This window comes from Cryptomeria japonica, chromosome 11, assembly GCF_030272615.1.
Source record: "Cryptomeria japonica chromosome 11, Sugi_1.0, whole genome shotgun sequence".
NCBI classification, from domain to species: Eukaryota; Viridiplantae; Streptophyta; class Pinopsida; order Cupressales; family Cupressaceae; genus Cryptomeria; species Cryptomeria japonica.
Genome location: NC_081415.1, coordinates 711220054 through 711237960, shown reverse-complemented (window position 1 = coordinate 711237960; position 17907 = coordinate 711220054).

Genomic DNA, 17907 nt, shown 5'->3' with positions numbered 1-17907 from the left:
TCCTCCCAAAATCTAATTTTGTTACCTTTGCCAAGGACCCAACCAGCTCCGGCTTTAGCAACTTTAATAGATTTTATCATACTATTCCAAATAAAAGATCATGCAGGGATATCTTCATAATAGAGAAGGGAATGAATGGGTTGATTATGAATGTATTTGTCAAACCATACCCTACTCCAATCTCTCTTAATACCATAGGCCCTCCAAACCTGTTTGGCTAACAAAGCTTTATTGAAAGGTTTGAGGGATTTGATACCTAACCCCCCACAACTTTTAGGATCACATACTTTATCCCAAGCAACCAAAGCAATCCTTTTCTTATCTTCCACACCAGACCAAAGAAATCTTTTCTGAATTCTTTCTAACGCTTCTGCAAATTTGACCGGTATACTAAACAAACTAAGAGCATAAACAAGACTATTCAGAAGGGTAGCTTGAATAAGCTGGAGCTTACCAGCCTGCGACAACATAGAGCCTTTCCACCCAGCCAATTTTTTGTTGAACTTGTCAATCAAAGAATTCTAGAAAGAGTTTGGAGGAGCCAAACCAAGAGGGAGGCCCAAATAAGTAGGGGGGAGCATCTCAACCTTACAGCCAATTATGTTAGCAATCCTCTGCTGCCTCAGCAAGGGGGTGTTGATGAAGTAAATAGAAAATTTCTCTTAGTTAACCTACTGGCCAGTAGCAAGGGAATAAGAGCTGAGAGCATTTTTTAAGGCAAAAGCTTCACTCACAGAAGAGTATCCCAATAATGTATCATCAACAAATTGTTGATGAGTACAAAAGAAATTAGCTGAAGAGGGTTGTAAACCTTTGATGATCCTTTTCTCCTTCAACTTTTGAATCAATCTACTCAAACATTCCGCCAAAATAGTGAAAAGAATAGAAGAGATAGGATCTCCTTTCCTGAGACCCCTTGAAGACTTAAAAAATCTAGAAGGAGATCCATTAACAAGAATACAAAAATTCGGCGTAGATATCAGCTCTATAGTAATTTTGATAACTTTCTCATCAAATCCAAAGGCTTCCATGATCCTAAAAAGAACCTGCCATTCAATCCTGTCATAGGCTTTTGCCAAATCCAGCTTATGAGGAATCCCTCTTTGTTTGCAGCATTAAGAGAATGGATATTCCCATGCACAAGAATTATAGAGTCCAAAATATGCCTACCTAGGATAAATCCTTTTTGCTCCTCGGAGATAACAAGAGGAAGAACAACCAGCAATCTAGAAGTTGGGACTTTTGAGATTATCTTGTAAAAAGAATTGCATAGACTTATTGGCCTAAACTTACCCATAGAATCAACTCCAGCCACCTTAGGAATTAGAGAAAAGAAGGTAGAGTTGATTTCTTTAAGAATTCTTCTGGAACCAAAGAATTCTTTGACAGCATTGACCATATCAACCCCAATAATGTGCCAATATTCCTGAAAGAAAAACATGGGGAATCCATTCGGGCCCGATGCCTTATCCCCTTGGAAGGAGAAAATAACTCTTTTAATTTCATCAACCGAGGGGATGGAAAATAAAATCCTATTCTGATTAGGTCCAATAATCTTAGGAATGTTTTCAACCAGATCTTGCTGCTTAACAAGGTCAAGTTCCTTGCTACCAGTTAGAAGGTTAGAGAAGAACCTTACAGCTTCATCAGCTATATCATCATCTTTGACAAGAATTTTATCATTGACAATCAATCTGGAAATTCTGCTTGTTGCTTTATGCTTCATTGATGTCATATGAAAGAATTTAGTATGTCTGTCACCAGCCTCTAACCAAATTTCCCTGGATCTCTACCTCCAGTAAATTTCTTCTCTTGAAATAGTGTTGTGTAATTTGGCTAGAACCTCATCTTCTCTAGCCTTGGGGACATTCTTATAACCATGTTTCTGAATAGAATTTTGAATCTGTTCTAATTCCTCCTTGAGCTTCCTCTTAGATTCAAAAATATCTCCAAAAACCTTTTTATTCCAAACCTTGATGTTATCCTTGATATTTCTTAACTTTTTAGCAACTTTGAACATGGCAGAACCATCCACAATTATATTCCACCATTTGGAAATGGAAGCTTCCAAGGAAGGGTGTGAGATCCACATTTTTTTAAATCGGAAGGGAAAGCAGTGTTTTCCCTTAATAGAATCAACAACAAAAGAAATAGGATAATGGTCTGATACGATTCTATTAATAACAGATAGAGAATATCTATACTTAATGATCCAGTCAGGAGTAATAAGAGATCTATCAAGCCTTACCTGAATAGGTTCTCCTCCATCCCTTCAATTAGACCAAGTGTAGGAAGCTCTAGAAAGGTCAACATCAATGAGGGCATTGGCATTGATAAAGTCCATAAGATCAATCCTGCTATCCAGTTGAGCTTGGGTTCCACCAAATTTTTCAATCTCCTGCAGAGGAGTGTTGAAATCTCCCATCAAAAGCCAACTACCATGGGAAAAAGTTCCTCTTTTCTGCTGGATTTTGTCCCAAAACCTGCTCTGAGCAGCTTTAGAGTTGGGAGCATAAATGTTGGTAACCACCTAGTCCTGTCCTTCAGCAATGCATTTGACTCTCATAGAAATGATATTACCATCTTCATCAATCAAGTCTCCATCAATAGTTTTCTTATTCCAAAATATGGCAACCCCACTAGAAGCTCCATTAGAACTACTGCCACATACACCCCCAAGTTTAAAGAATTTTAATTTTTCAACTTTTTCCTTACTCATTTTAGTTTCCTGAACCAGGATAATGTCCGGCTTATGATCTCTAATAAAATTCCTAAGCACATCCTGCTTATGGAGACCATTCAAGCCTCTAATGTTCCAAGAGATTACCTTCATTTGGAAACTTGGGAGCAGGATTCTTGAATAGTTTGTTGCCTTTCATCAGCTATATTTTGTTTGCTCTCTTGGTCCCTGTGCCACTTCATAGTTTTGCGCCCCTGCGGAGATTTGGAAAGACCAATTTACTCCTTAGACCTGGTTCTAGTTTTAACCCCATTAGTACACCCTATTTTCTTGTTTTTCTTTTTTCCCACTTCTATTAACTCTTCATCTTCTTCATCTTTATATGTAGACTTCTTACTTCTCCTTTTTGTTGAGATGAGGTGGGCAAATTAGTCCCAAAGTTATGGAATAGAGAGTTAAGGTTAACCTAGGCCGATCTAAACTAGGTCTTTTCTTCAAAGATTACATCTGGAACTTCAGAGTCCTTTGAACACACTTTATTACATTCTTGTTCTGTATCTTTTGGAATTCATATTGTGATTAATTTATGTCTCCAATCTCACCGTCTTCAAGAATTTCTTCTATAATTACATTTTCTTCTTCTTGAATCTATAAAGCTTCAAAGTCGTTGCTTGTTTTAACTTCAAATACATTCTCTTCATCCTTTCTGATTTCCTTCCAAGGAATCTCCTTGGAAGGACTAGCTTTCCTTTCATCCCTTGTTATATCTTTTGAGTTACTAGGGAGTCTGGTTCCTCCTTCTGATCTACCCTCCTCATTTTTGTTCAGCTTCTCTTTCCAGATCTGTTTGACATGATTATTGTTCTTCTGAGCATTCTTTGGGTTACTAGGACAAGCCTTTGCCCAATGTCCATCTTTCTTACATAAAAATAACATGAAAGGGAGGGATTCAAACTCTATGACTTGTTCCCACTTACCTAGCTTGGAATTTATTTCGATAGAGCTAGGAAGGTTCATGTTCTGTGAGATATTAACGCATATCCTCGCATACACCAGTCTCTTTTGCACTACTATCATAGAGTCTATAGCCACAAGCTCCTTGAAGGATTTAGCAATGCCCGAGAACACGTCCTCCAACCAAAATTCAAGTGGCAAACCAACAAGTCGCACCGAGACCGGAGCAGATTCAAAAAAGGAATCATTGAGCTCCATTTTTGGAGACCATTTTCTTAAAGATAAAGAAGACTTCCCAAGCATCCAGTATCCTCCACTCAGAGCCATTTCCAAGTCGTCACAGCAGGAGAAGGAAAAGACAAAAAAACCCCTTGACAGGTCTGAAACATCAACCTGTCCTTTCACCCTCCATTTTCTCTTCATAAAAGACCTAACAACTTCAATATTAGGTTTGGGTCCAACAAATTCCCCCACAAGAGATAATGCCATTAGAGAAATATTGTGATCTATGACCACGTTTGGTACTACAATAGCTAATCTACCTACCTTTCTATCAGAAATGTCTTCCACAGAGGGAAAGGTAGATTTATCAGTAGGCTTGTTTGCAAATAAATTGTTCCAGGGTTTGACCACCTTGTCTTCAGCCATCTTTTCTAGCTCAACGTTCAAGATCTCGTGACCCAATTTCGAAGAATCTTCAGTATTTTTAAAGTCAAGAGGAGGGTCTCGATGTCGTGGGTCCCCATCCTTTCGACCATCCTCATCATCCCTCGTAGATCCCAAAGAGACAAGTTCTCCTTGAGTTGCAGAGGCAGCAGAACTAGAGGAACCAACTGCGCTATTCCCTCCATTCGCAAAATTCAAATTTCCCTCCAGCTATGCCATTACACTGTTTTGTAACCCTAATAATTTGTTGAATGAGCAACTATGATTAAATATTGTAAAGTTGCAAATTTAAAATTTGTGGCATTTGGAAGAGAACACAATATATATTTTTGGTGGTGAATATTCTTGTCAATAAATATGTCTATCTCATATAGATTTTGAATAGTGACAACAATAAAAAATAAATGTCAATTAAGATTTTTATAATCCATTCAAATAAAGGATAGAAATAAAGATTGATTAAGATTCTTACATGCTTTTAAGACTTTAAGTTCATTTTAATGAAAATTTTGATTCATAAGAAATTTGCAATGCTTATAAGGTTTGAGCTCAATGTTTTGGGGTTTGAAAATTTAAATTGTCTTTTATTTGATTTATTATAATTTTAATTATTTTTCAGTTTTGTATTTTCTTAAATTATTATATTTAACATACATTAGTTAAAACACACTCCAAACTTAAAAACAAATTTATATATTATTATATTTAACATTATTATCTTACATTATAGTTTTGTATTTTCTTACATTATTATATTTAACATTAATTAATTTTTAGAGAACCTTTGTTGTACATCCATAAAATCTATCACAATGAATAAAAGTATTATTTTAGTGACATATTTCAAGTTCATATCAAACTTAGGATCGTATACATCATGACAATTTGGACTAGCATTCCAGTCATCAATAATTAAAAACATATTTTCCAATATTCAAATAAGATACAAACATGCACAAATATTTGATTTGGGGTTCAATTAAGGTTATAGGATAAATGAGGGCTAGATTCTATGTTATGTTAGGGTTAAGGTTAGAGTTAAAATTAGAAATAGAAGTAGGATTAGGATTAGGATTAAAGCAAGGTTATATCTCAATAAGGGTTAGGGATAGGGTTAAGGTTAGTATTCAATTTGAGTTGCAATCTAATAAATGTTATAATTAGGGTTCATTTTGAATTTAGGATTAGTGTTCAATTAAGGTTATAGTAGGGTTCTATTATTAACCCTATCCATGATCCTAACCTTTACACTAACCAAATTGTTATCCTAACCTTACTCTTAATTATAATTCTAACCCTAACTTTAACCATAATTCTAACCCTATATGTAATTCTAAACCTAACCCTAACCCTAACCAAAACCCTAAATGTAACCCTAAACCTAATCTTAATTATAAACCAAATTCTAACCCTAATTATAATTATAATCCAAACCCTAACCATAATTCTAGACCTAACCCTTATACTAACCCTATCTCTAACCATAACCTTAACCATAATTATTACTTTAACCCTAATTGTAACATAACCATAATTATCATGCTAACCCTAATAGTGATCCCAAACTATAACCTCAAGATTTTTCCTACAATAGTAACCTTAATTGTAATCTAATGTTAACCCTAGAACCCTAATTTAACCTAATCTTAACCCTAACCCTAATCTAAATATAAATGAACCCAAGAATTATCCTACAAGAGTGACCCTAATTGTAGCGTAACCTTAACCCTAACCTTAATTGTGCTTGAACCATAATGCTAATTGAACTAGAACTTGAACCATATTTGAACTCTAACCATAACCCCAAAATTTATCCTACAATAGTAAACTTAATCATAACATAACATTAGTTAACCCTAACCCTAATTTAACCCCAACCCTTACTCAAGCATTATCTCATAATAGCAACCCTAATTGTAGCACTACCTTAACCCTAAACCTAATCTTACACTAATTGAAACTTAACCATTATAGCGTAACCCTAGAATTAAACCCTAACTACAATTTCAACCCTAATCTAACCATAAGTGAACCCTAGCCATAAACTTAACCCTAATTAAAACCTAGTCCTAATTGAATTCAAGCCCAAATCCTAATCCTAATTTAGCCCTGACCCCAATGTAATTGAATCATAGCACTAATTCTAACCCTAATTGAACTCTAATCCATACTATATTTAAACCCTAACTATAATTAAAGCCTTACCATAATCAAACCCTAATCATATTTGATCCCTAATTGTAATTAACAATAACCTTAACCCTAACTCAAAGATTTCCCTCTAATTGAACCCCAGTTGTAACCTAATGTTAACCCTAACCCTAATTGTACTTGAGCCAAAATGCTAATTAAACTATAACTTGAACCATATTTGTCCCTAATCGTAACCCCAAGATTTATGCAACAAAAGTAACCTTAATTGTAACCTAACATTAACCCTAATCCTAATTTAAGCTAACCTTAACCCTAACCCTATCTAAATATAATTGAACCCAAGCATTATCATGTTGGCAACAATAATGAAGGAAAACTGAGAGGGGAGGGGGGGGGGTAATCAGTTTTCACCAGATCTACAAACTTAACAACAAATATAGATCTGATAAACTACAGCAATAACAAAGATAAAAAAATTGACAACACAACACACAACACCAAGATTTTGACATCGAAAAACCGGTTAAGGGAAAAACCACGGTGGAAACCTACCCACAATAAGATGATGCTATGCAATAGTATGTGTAAATAATACTTGGGGGAATGCACATGCATTCAAGCACACTGCCTGGACCTCACTGCTCAAAAGATAATGACCCGGAAGGCTACAACCCTTAGAGAAGTCTCACTAACTTACAACAAGATTCAGACTACAATTTGAAAGAAATGAACTAAAAGAATAGCATTTGCAAATGCCTGATGACAGTTCCAGTTAAGCACAATTGCCTGCTCTGGAACACCAATCTTTGCTCAATACACCACACCGAAAGAGGAATACTTGTTCGCATATACACCACTCTCTGATAATCTAGACACATCCTTGATACCTAAATTGCATGACAATATCACCTATTTATACAATTCATCAACCTTGACAACAAGGTCGGCTAAACCCTCAACTCATAATTACAAAATTACATCACACGATACAAAGATCGACCACCGAACCAATATAATGATATATGTGACATAACATGGACCTAATTCAAATCTCCAAACACGCAACACCACCGAAAATCACGCCAAGACCAACTGCAACACGCTACACCACCAGGAAAACCGCATAACACGAAGAACATCACCGATTCAACAAGATCACCAAAAACTCACACAACAATCAATGCGGACCGACAAAACAAATAGGACATAATTAGGAAACACCAACAAGAACATTAGAATCATCAGTAACAGCTACACCGACACCACTTATCAAATCTTCATCTGTCAACATCTAAAACTCAAGAACACTCAAACAACAACAACTGTCATGAAGAAAGATAACTTGTGGAACACCAAATCACGAACCATATGAAATGAAGATACACAAGACCATCCCAAACAATATCCCAAAATATCAACTCAAGATCTGATCACACCGGAATATACCAGAGGAAATATTGAGCTCTGCAAAGCACTGATAAAAAAAAAAAACTACAAAACCAAATCATATGATATGATTAAAATTAATCTTTCTGGATCACAAAAACCAATACAAAAGAATATAATGATACTATAAATACTCCATACGCCAAACCATAATCCCAATAAACCAATTTGTAATCACCGGAGCAATAAATCACAGGAATATGTTGACATCAATGACAACAACATATCCTAGCAACAACAATGTCCATCATATCCTACAATAGTAACCTCAATTTAACCCTAACCCTAATTGTGCTTGAAACATAATGCTAATTAAACTATAACTCAAACCATATTTGAAGCCAAACCATAACTTTAAGATTTATCCTACAATAGTAACCTTAATCGTAACCTAACATTAACTCTTACCCTAAATTAGCCTAACCTTAAACCTAAACCTAATCTAAATATAATTGAACCCAAGAATTATCCTACAATACTAACCCTAATTTTAGTATAACCTTAACCCTAAATCTAATATTACCGTAATTTAAATCCAGCCATAACCTAACCTTGTAAAGTGGGAAATTAGGGGCTTAGCCAATTGTCCACATGGAAGGGAGGATTCACTAAGCTCAATTTTCACTTGGGGGACTTTACATTCAAAAGAGGGGGATGAATCTACTAGATCCAATCCTAAATGATGCAAGGACTGAATACTAAGCAGATTGGTTGTGTTTGGAATGTAATTGACCCTCTTTTGTAAGTTGATTAATTGAATTAAAACTAAGTGTTGGAAATGAAGACAAAGTATAAGAAAACAACGAGCTATAGATTTGGGATTCAGTCGTGCACCTAGATCTGATAAGTCTAAGATGATTTGGAGCTGCTTTGCAAAATCTTCCAAAAGTTGCAAGGATCGTGTGTTTGGACCAGGTTGCCCCCAACTTGGTCCTCTGAACTTTTTGTGCATTGAAAAGGGTTTTTTCGTCTTTGCAAATAAATCTCAATTTCAAAAGTATAGTTGTGCACTTGCTTCCTGCACACAGAAGGAAAGGGAAATGTGTTGCGAATAAGGGTTTGCCTTTAGGTCAAACCCTGGTTTTGGAATTAACCAAGTGGTTGAAATAATGTAATTGAAATGACTAAAAGTAGAAATCCTCCTCTTCGAAGGGATGTTGAATTGCTTGAAAATGAAATGCTTATACCTCTATGTGAAGTTTTGCTTGCCTCCACATGGAATTATGATTTCATGAAGTAGAATGATGATCTTCTCTTTAATGCTTGAAATCTTGACTCTATTGCTACTCCAAAGCTTGAAGGAAGACTGAAAAATGCTCAGTTGCTCTTGAATGCTTGAAAACTTGATCTCTTGAATGCTTGAAGACCTCTTATGTGCGCTAGATTTTCAAATGAGAGGGGAAATCCCTCTTATATACTTGCCCATAAGATTAATTTTTTGATTTTATGACATGATCCGACATAGAGGGGATTTTCCGGCTTCAAATTTGAGTTAGGAAAGGGGAAGGGGTCCAAGATAGGTCCCCATTAAGGGGGACCAGGGCACCATGCCTTGGTCCTACCCTAATTTGGGGCAGGATCAATGTGCAGGCGAGGTGCATCAATGAATTAAATGGATATTTTGATATGTATGAGCATAATCAAGTCTTAGATCAGGCTGAGGAGCGCAAGCACTCAGGCGAAGACCCAAATGCATTCAAAAATTGCAAGGGATGCAATTTTAGGACATTACAAACCCTAAAATTAACTCTGACCCTATAGTTAAACCCTACCTACAACTTGAACCCTAACCCTAATATGGTAAGTGTAGTGTCGTAAATTCTCATCGGTCTAATTTACACCTCATGTTTGTGCTTCCAGTTTAGCATGTCTTATCGTCATCCCCTCTCTAGGTCTGTTCAGGCTTGATTATCCAAATTTGATGTCATATACATAATTATGGGTCCTATAGTGAGATACCCACCCCCTGGCTACTTGTTTTGGTCCTCTTTGCAGAACGAACAGGGTATCGAACGCCCTAGTCTAGACCAGGGCACCCCAAACCACCTTGGTCTTTCTAAAAGGGGTCCCAATTTAAAATGGGGTAGGAGCCATATCTCCCTCCAACATTTGATCCCTGAGGCTACACATGACCGTTGGAGGATGGCCTAATTGGTAAATTACGTAAGGGACCCTATATAAAGACAACTTATCAATTCATTTAGACCTATAATAACATAAATTAGAGTATTTTTGCATCCATGAAGCATTCATTATCAAGCATCTTTTGAGTTTCAAGGCTAAATATTCTTCACCAACTATTGTGGAGCAAAGTTACATCAATGTTCATGCAAGCATGTGTGTGTGATTAGCATTTTTCATGTTTATGTGTTTGCCATGCCATTACATTTTGTTAGTGTAGGTTTTTATTTCCTAGTTGGGTTATTTATTTTCCCTTTATTCCTAGGTTTTTCCTACACCTTTTTCAATCTTGCTTAGGTTAATAAAGCATGTTTAATTAGGGAGTGGGTTATGAGGTGTCACCATCCTCCATGTGAGCATCCATTAGCTATCTTGGAAAGATACTTTCCTATTTTTAGTCTGATAGATGGTTGCTCCTCATTAGTTGGTGTTGCCACCTCCACCTCTCTCCCTAGTCTATATAAGCATGCTACCTAGCTTGTATTTTCATCTTCTTGAATGCATTGTGTTGTTACTCTACTATCCTATTATAGAAGCTTTGAGCTCTTAATGCAATTCCATCACATTGACTTTTGTGTATCTCTCAAAATCATTGGTTTGCTTCCATTTTTCAATTTAGTTTATGTAGCTTGGATCTCTCTTACAGATTCTTGGGTTTCATATCTTATTCAAGATTTTTAACATGGTATCAAAGTCCTAGTTTGACAATTTTTTGCAATTAAGTGTCGTCTTTTGCAAAAGTGGATATTTTGTAATTTCCCATCTAATGGTCCTATTTTTAATTGTAAATGCACTAACTTATAAAGTGCCAAATTGGGGGGGTGGGGGAGCTCTTTTGATTGAGTGAAAAAGGGGTTTATCTTGTGTGTGTTCTCTTATTTGTCTGCATTTCTTCATCATGGATCAAACATTTGTTCCCCTTCTAACTCCATACAACTACTTTGAGTGGAAATCACGCATGACAATTCACCTAAAGAAAGTTGGATTACATAGGATAACAATGGGACATGAAAATAAACCTTCTAAAGATGAAGATAAACCTAAGTAGTTTAACAAATGTTATGAAGCCTATGGAACACTGTGTTTGTTTATTTCTACTAATTTTCTCTTTCATATTGAATCTTTAAGCACACCAAATGAAATCTGGATAAAGCTAGAAACTTTCTTTGGAAAACAAGATTCAATGAGGGGTCATAAGTTGGAAAATGAACTAATTAGTTTAAGCCCAAAAAACTTCAACACAATCCAAGATTTCTTCACCAAATTGAAGTCACTAAGGATACAATTGAAATATTGTAGAATTGAAAAGAAATGTTAACAACTGATTCTTAGTATTCTCTCTAAGCTAAGTTTAGAATATTTTGTATTTGTTTCTACCTTCTATGCTATAAAGAGTGCACTTGGGACTTAGTTTACTATGCCATCTTTGGATAAAAAAATTATTTCTCTTACTCAAGAGCAAGCTAAGTTAATCCAAATGGGTACTCTTAAATCCTCTAAATCACATGCCCTATCTACCAACTAAGGAACAAAAGAACAAAAAGGACAAAGTAGTAATTAAAAGGATAAGAAACAAAAGAACAAGAAGGAGAAGAAGGATCATAAACTAGTTGCTTCAAAAGAAACTAATGATGCCCAATCTTCTAAAGGTGATGTTGTCACAAAAGTTGAACCCGCTTGGTGACAACCTTGATCATCAACCTTGTGCAACATAGAAACAACCTCTCAAGTGGGGGACCTTGCGCTATCGAGGTTGAGTCTCCGGAGAAGATTGCCTTCCTTTCCAATCTGAGATGCAAGTGTTGGACCAACCCAACACAGATAAATCTTAATCTATTGATCTAATAGGGAAAAGGGAGAAAGAGGGGGTAATAAGGTTTGCACCTAGACTGAAATGGTGATCTTCCCTGCCTATAGCTGCACAAAACATCAATGAAACTACCATGAATATGCATGAAAGTCTATCCTAATTAGTCACCTAAGTGCGAGTGAAGGTTGGAATTCTATGAAATGAGGAGAGGAACTAAGTTCAGTTCACAGTTCACATCCAAAGAGGGATCAACACAATCACCTACAGCTAAGGAAAACAAGTAAGAATGCATTCAAATAGGAAGGTAAACACTTACACTATTTGTTCAAACTGAATAAAGGCAAGAAGGCTAATTTTATTTATGTAAAGGCAAACCAAAATTTACAATTGCAGAGAAACATAAGTTTTGTACAAAAGAAAGAAAGAAGATCCCTGAAGCACGGGACAAAATCGCCTTTAAAGCTTAGACATAACTTAGATCGAGTTGTAGTTAAGAAACCCTAACCCTGGGTAGGGTTAGGTTACAAAATATCTTAGAAGAGGAAAATTAGATTGAATGATCTGATGTCATATTGAAACAGCCTCTGAAAATTTCCTCTGCCTCTGGAAAAATAAAATATCCCTACAAGGAAGATATCTCTATGCAGAATGCATCTCTAATAGCGTGCAGGGCACAAAAGTCTTCATACCACATTGAATGAGCATGGACGACATCTAAAATTGGCTGCAAGAGTCACCTACTAGAGTTATGACAGATTCCTCTAGTAGTTGGGATGAAATCATATTGGATTCGAGGCGCCAACCAAGGCAAAAACTCAGATTCGACCGTTTGGTCGACAACCACCATGTGTAGAGGTTTAAATTTTTAATTTCTCCGCAAAATTGAATTCTAGACGCTCGATCATGGAGGACGCGTGAAGATGGACACACATGATGTTGCCACATAACCCTCCATAGGGGCAAACAAAAGTTTAAAACATGACCGTCTGATTGGGCCACTATGAAGATCTAACGATCGTTGATGTCAAACATGGCAGGCTGAGTCCACATTTTTTTTTGCTGAATGACCATCGAGTGGTCATACTCTCTGTGCAGGATAGTGAGGAACAACAATACCTTAGCATTTGTTATCCCGCATGATCATCTCTTTGTGCTTTTTCTCGGTGCAGTACAACCAAGAATCACATTGGCATTACTTCTAGCTATCCCGCACAGACCCTTGATCTCTTCTTTTTTGCCTTGTGGGGTAGCAAGAGCCACATTCCCATTGTGCTATGAATTTTACCATGGGATGGTAAGGAAGCCACTCGCTTACTTTATTTGTTTCCCCGCGACACCCTCTGACCTGTCGTGCTTACCTCACGGGATAGAAAGGAGCATCAAACCTTCTATGTTTTGGCTACCCCACGACACCATTTGCTTGTCTCTTTTCATATTATAAGGTGGCGGGGTTAATCACCCGCATCGATTTTTCTTACCCCACAAGCATCATTTGTTTTAAATTATGCCCGCATGGGGGGAAGAAAGGAACTAACTTCCTTACCTTCCCTGCCATCCCATGTGGGTGAAACTTGAGCTTGCCAAAACCTTAGCTCGTTGTTGTTGCCTCGACATTGAATAAAACACAATGACTAACCCGAAGCGGCGAATAACATGATGTGTTATTTGCATAATATTCTGGTGTAACTATTGGCTCCGATCACTAACCCTCGTGTTATGCACCTTCACATAACCTTCGTGTTATGCATTTTCTGAAAAAATAAAGTAGCTAACTTTGTTGAGTATGATAACATGACGTGTTAGTCACACTGAAATCTCAAAACTAATCTCTGCAAGGGTTGGCACAAAAATTACCAATAGGTGACAAGATAGAAAAATAAGATCCAATGTGCCTATTCTAAAACAACTGGTCATGATGAGCATAAGTGTTTGAAGAAACAAATTGATCATTTGACACACATTCTTGAGAAGAATAATATTAGTGTTCTTGAGTCTATCAAACCAAATTCTAATGAGGGCTCTAACAAGGCACAAGATAACAAGGGGAAAGGAAAGGGCAAGGCTCTTGTTGCATTTACTTCACAACAATCCACTCAGGCTCTTGATTCAAGTGTTTCGCACCACATGGCTTCATCTAAGGACGAACTTGCATCTTTGGAGCCATGTAATATGCCTTCTATTTTGATGGGTGATGACACTCCTATTGAAGTGTGTGGGAGAGGGTTTGTTGATGTGGGGGTGGCAAATTTCATGATGTTCTTTGTGTTCCCTCATTATAAACTAATCTCCTGTCAGTATATCAGATCACTCATATAGGTTTAGGCAAGCAAGTTGAGTCGACTCTTGATTCAATCGAGATTTGTGAGTTGCACAGTAATGCTACAGTTGCAGTTGGAAAAAATCATCAATCGTAGCTCTATTTGTTTTCTCACTTTGTTCGTAATCCTCCTTCGTCTATTTTTCTTCTGATGAAGTGAGTAACTTGTGGCGTCAACAGTTTGGCCACTTAAACTATCACTATTTGCAGCAGCTTAGTCGGCATGACATGGTTATAGTATTGCCTTCAGTTCACTTTTTAGATGATATTCGTCAAGGATGTATTCTTAGCAAGCATTCTAAGGAGAAATTTGACAAAGGCAAAAGCTTGTAGAGCTTCATAGTTTTTGGATTTAGTAAACAATGATTTGGTTGGACCATTTCCACATCCATCCTTTAGTAGAGCTCGATATGTTTTGACATTTATTGATGAATTTTCTAGATACACCTTTGTATATTTTCTCAAACAAAATTATGAAGTCTTTGATTCATTCTTGGACTTCAAAGTATTTGTAGAGAAACAATCTAGGAAATCTATCAAACTTCTGCGTACAGATAATGGCGGGGAGTATGTCAACAACATGTTTCAGCAGTTTTGTGTCTTTGAGGTCATTGACTTGCAACATACTATTCCTATAGTCCTCGGGAGAATGGAGTTGCATAATGAAAAAATCAATCCTTGAAATAAATGGCCAACTTTATGATTCACTCCAAATCTTTGGCACTACCATATTGGGCAGAATCCATTAATTGTGTGTGTTATATCCAGAATCGAGTCCTTCACAAAGTTGTAAAGGGGGTAACACCCTTTGAAGCTTGGAATAGTCAAAAACCCTTAGTTAAGCACTTTTGAGTGTTTGGTCCTCATACATGGGCCCACATTCTTGTGGAGAAACATAAGGCCTCGGATCTGCAAAGCAAACCTTGCATATTTATAGGTTATCCTAATGGTGTAAAGGGTTATCGGTTGCTCCACTCTACTAAACATGAGGTATTCATCAAGAGGAGTGTTCGATTTGAGGAGGGCTCTTTGAGCTCATCTTCCATCACTTCTCCATCTCCTTCTATATTAACATCGAAGCCACTTGGGACACATGATAGATCTTCTTATGAGTCAAATTCAATTGAGAAAATTCTTGATGATGAGGTAGTCTTCTACGTCCACTTCTGATGTTGAGAGTGATTCAGAGGATTCACCTCATTCCTCTCCTCACTATCATTCAAAGGGTGACTATTCTCCAAATTCTCCAACTTTAGGTTTGTTTTGGTCTCAACAGATATTACAGTCTGCAGTCAATTGGGTTGGGCATCCATCAAACATCGAGTGAAATCATTCACAATTCCAGGATGCTCCACATGTCTTCATTGCTACTGCCTCAGATCCATAGTCTTTTCAAGAGGCTTTTGGTATTCTTGAGTGGGATACAACTATGCAAGAGGAGTATAGTTCCTTGGTGAGGAACAACACTTGGGATATAGTTCCTCTTCCTAAGGGAAGAAAAATTATTCAATGTAATTGGATCTATTTGACAAAGTTTGCAGTAGATGGGTCGGTTGATAAGTATAAGTCTTGCTTGTCCTCCAAAGCATTCTCCCAGGATCCTAGGATTGACTAATTTGAGACTTTTGTGGCAGTTGCTCAAATGAAATCCATCTGACTTGTTCTTTCCATTGCTACAACCTATCATTGGGAAGTGCACCAAAATGATGTGAAGAGAGATTTTCTTCACGGTGACCTTTAGGAGGAAATCTACATGGAGAAACCACAAGGTTTTCCCAAGATTATTCACTTGTGTGTCATCTTCAGAAGTCTCTCTATGGCCTCAAACAAGCCCCTCGAGCTTGGTATGCCAGATGGACTCCTTTCTTCTGACAATTGGGTTCACTCAGTGTCATTTTGATCCCAATGTCTATATTTTATAGTAGAATGATTCACTCCTATTTTTGGTTTTGTATGTTGATGACTTGTTGATCACAAGGAGTTCCTCATCTACCATTGGAGCAGTCAAAACTTCTCTTCATGATAGGTTTTTGATGACTAACTTAGGCTTGTAGCATTAATTTTTCGGGATTGAGATAATTCAACCTTCTTCCAAGATCACCATCACACAGTCCAAGTATGTTTTTTATTTTCTCTTGGGGTTTCATATGGCTGATTGTAAGCCTGATTTGACTCCCTTCCTTTATGGAGTCAAAATTGAGGCTTAGTGTTCTTCACCTTTTGTTGATGGCACTTTGTACTGACAAATTGTTGGGATTCTCATTTACCTTACTCATACGAGACCCAACATTTCCTGGGTTATAGGCATGGTCTCTCGATTTATGTAGGATCCTCATGAGTTGCATTGGAAGGAAACCAAGTAGATACTTCACCACATTCAAGGTGCTCATAACTTTGGGATTCACTACGCAATGGGAATTTATCTTGACTTGGCAGGCTACATAGATTTAGAGTGGGCAGGCAATTCTTAGGATCGCAAGTCCACTTCAAGTTACAACTTCTCACTTGGTTCAGGTCATGTTTGTTGGTCAAGCAAGAAGCCTTCTACTATTGCTCTGTCTTATACCAAGGCTAAATATTGAGGGGCTATGAATTCTGCCACTGAGGACATCTAGATTCAACATATTCTCATTGAGTTTGGGATCCAGTTCAGATGGTCATCAGTCACTTTTTGTGAAAATTAGAGTGTCATTTAGATCTCAAAAAATTTGATCCATCTTCAGCGAACCAAACACATTGAGGTCCACATGCTACATCCAAGAGCTCATCCAATGGCCATGTCATTGATATTCTCTATTGTTCAACTTCTGAGTAGGTTGCTAATATCTTCACCAAACCCTTCACTGAGTGCAAGTTTGTTCATTTGTGAGATTTGTTGGGGGTGTGGGAGGCTTCATCTTCTAGGGCATCTTCTTAGTCTTTTCACTCAGAGTCCTAACTTTCTCTACTTTAGGGGGTCTTTTCTCTCTCTATTTTTGGGGGCTATTATCTCTTTGTCTGGGAGGACTTCTTCACTCCGAGGGGGATTTTTATGTACATTCTTCTTGTTTAATTTCTCCCAATCTACATCAAACATTGCAGTTGACTTATTTTCTTTGCCTTCTACCATGATCGAGAGATCTCTCTGAGTCAACAACACTTCCATTTACAACTTCCATCCCATGAGAATTTTTCAATCCTCCCTTTATCTCCCTCTTCTATCCTTCCTAAATTTCTTCACAGTTTTATCTTTCAACTTTTCCTTGGCTCTAATACCAATTGTCGATATTAGGAGCAAGAAAAATAAATATAAATTTTTTAAATAACCAATAGTTGTGCAAGAACAATAAACTCAAAACACCAAATTACGTTGTTCACCATAATAGTTATGTCCACAGAAAATCAAGGGGAACTCTATTTTATTAACTCAATTACATAACAGTTACAACACAAATACATATCTTGCATATTACATCATCTATATTATTTGAAGCCTCCAAAGTAAATGAAGAGACAACTAAGAAACAAGGAAGTTGAACAGTACAAGATCGTTTGACTTCACACCCAACAACTTTTTCACTTATGGTATTTATGACCATTTCAAATTTGTGCCCAATCAAATGTATTTAATCATTTCTATCTATGTTAAATTGGGCATGCTACATCTATACTCCCGATTTATCTAATCTTAAAATTGATACTTCTCAACCTCAAAATGAA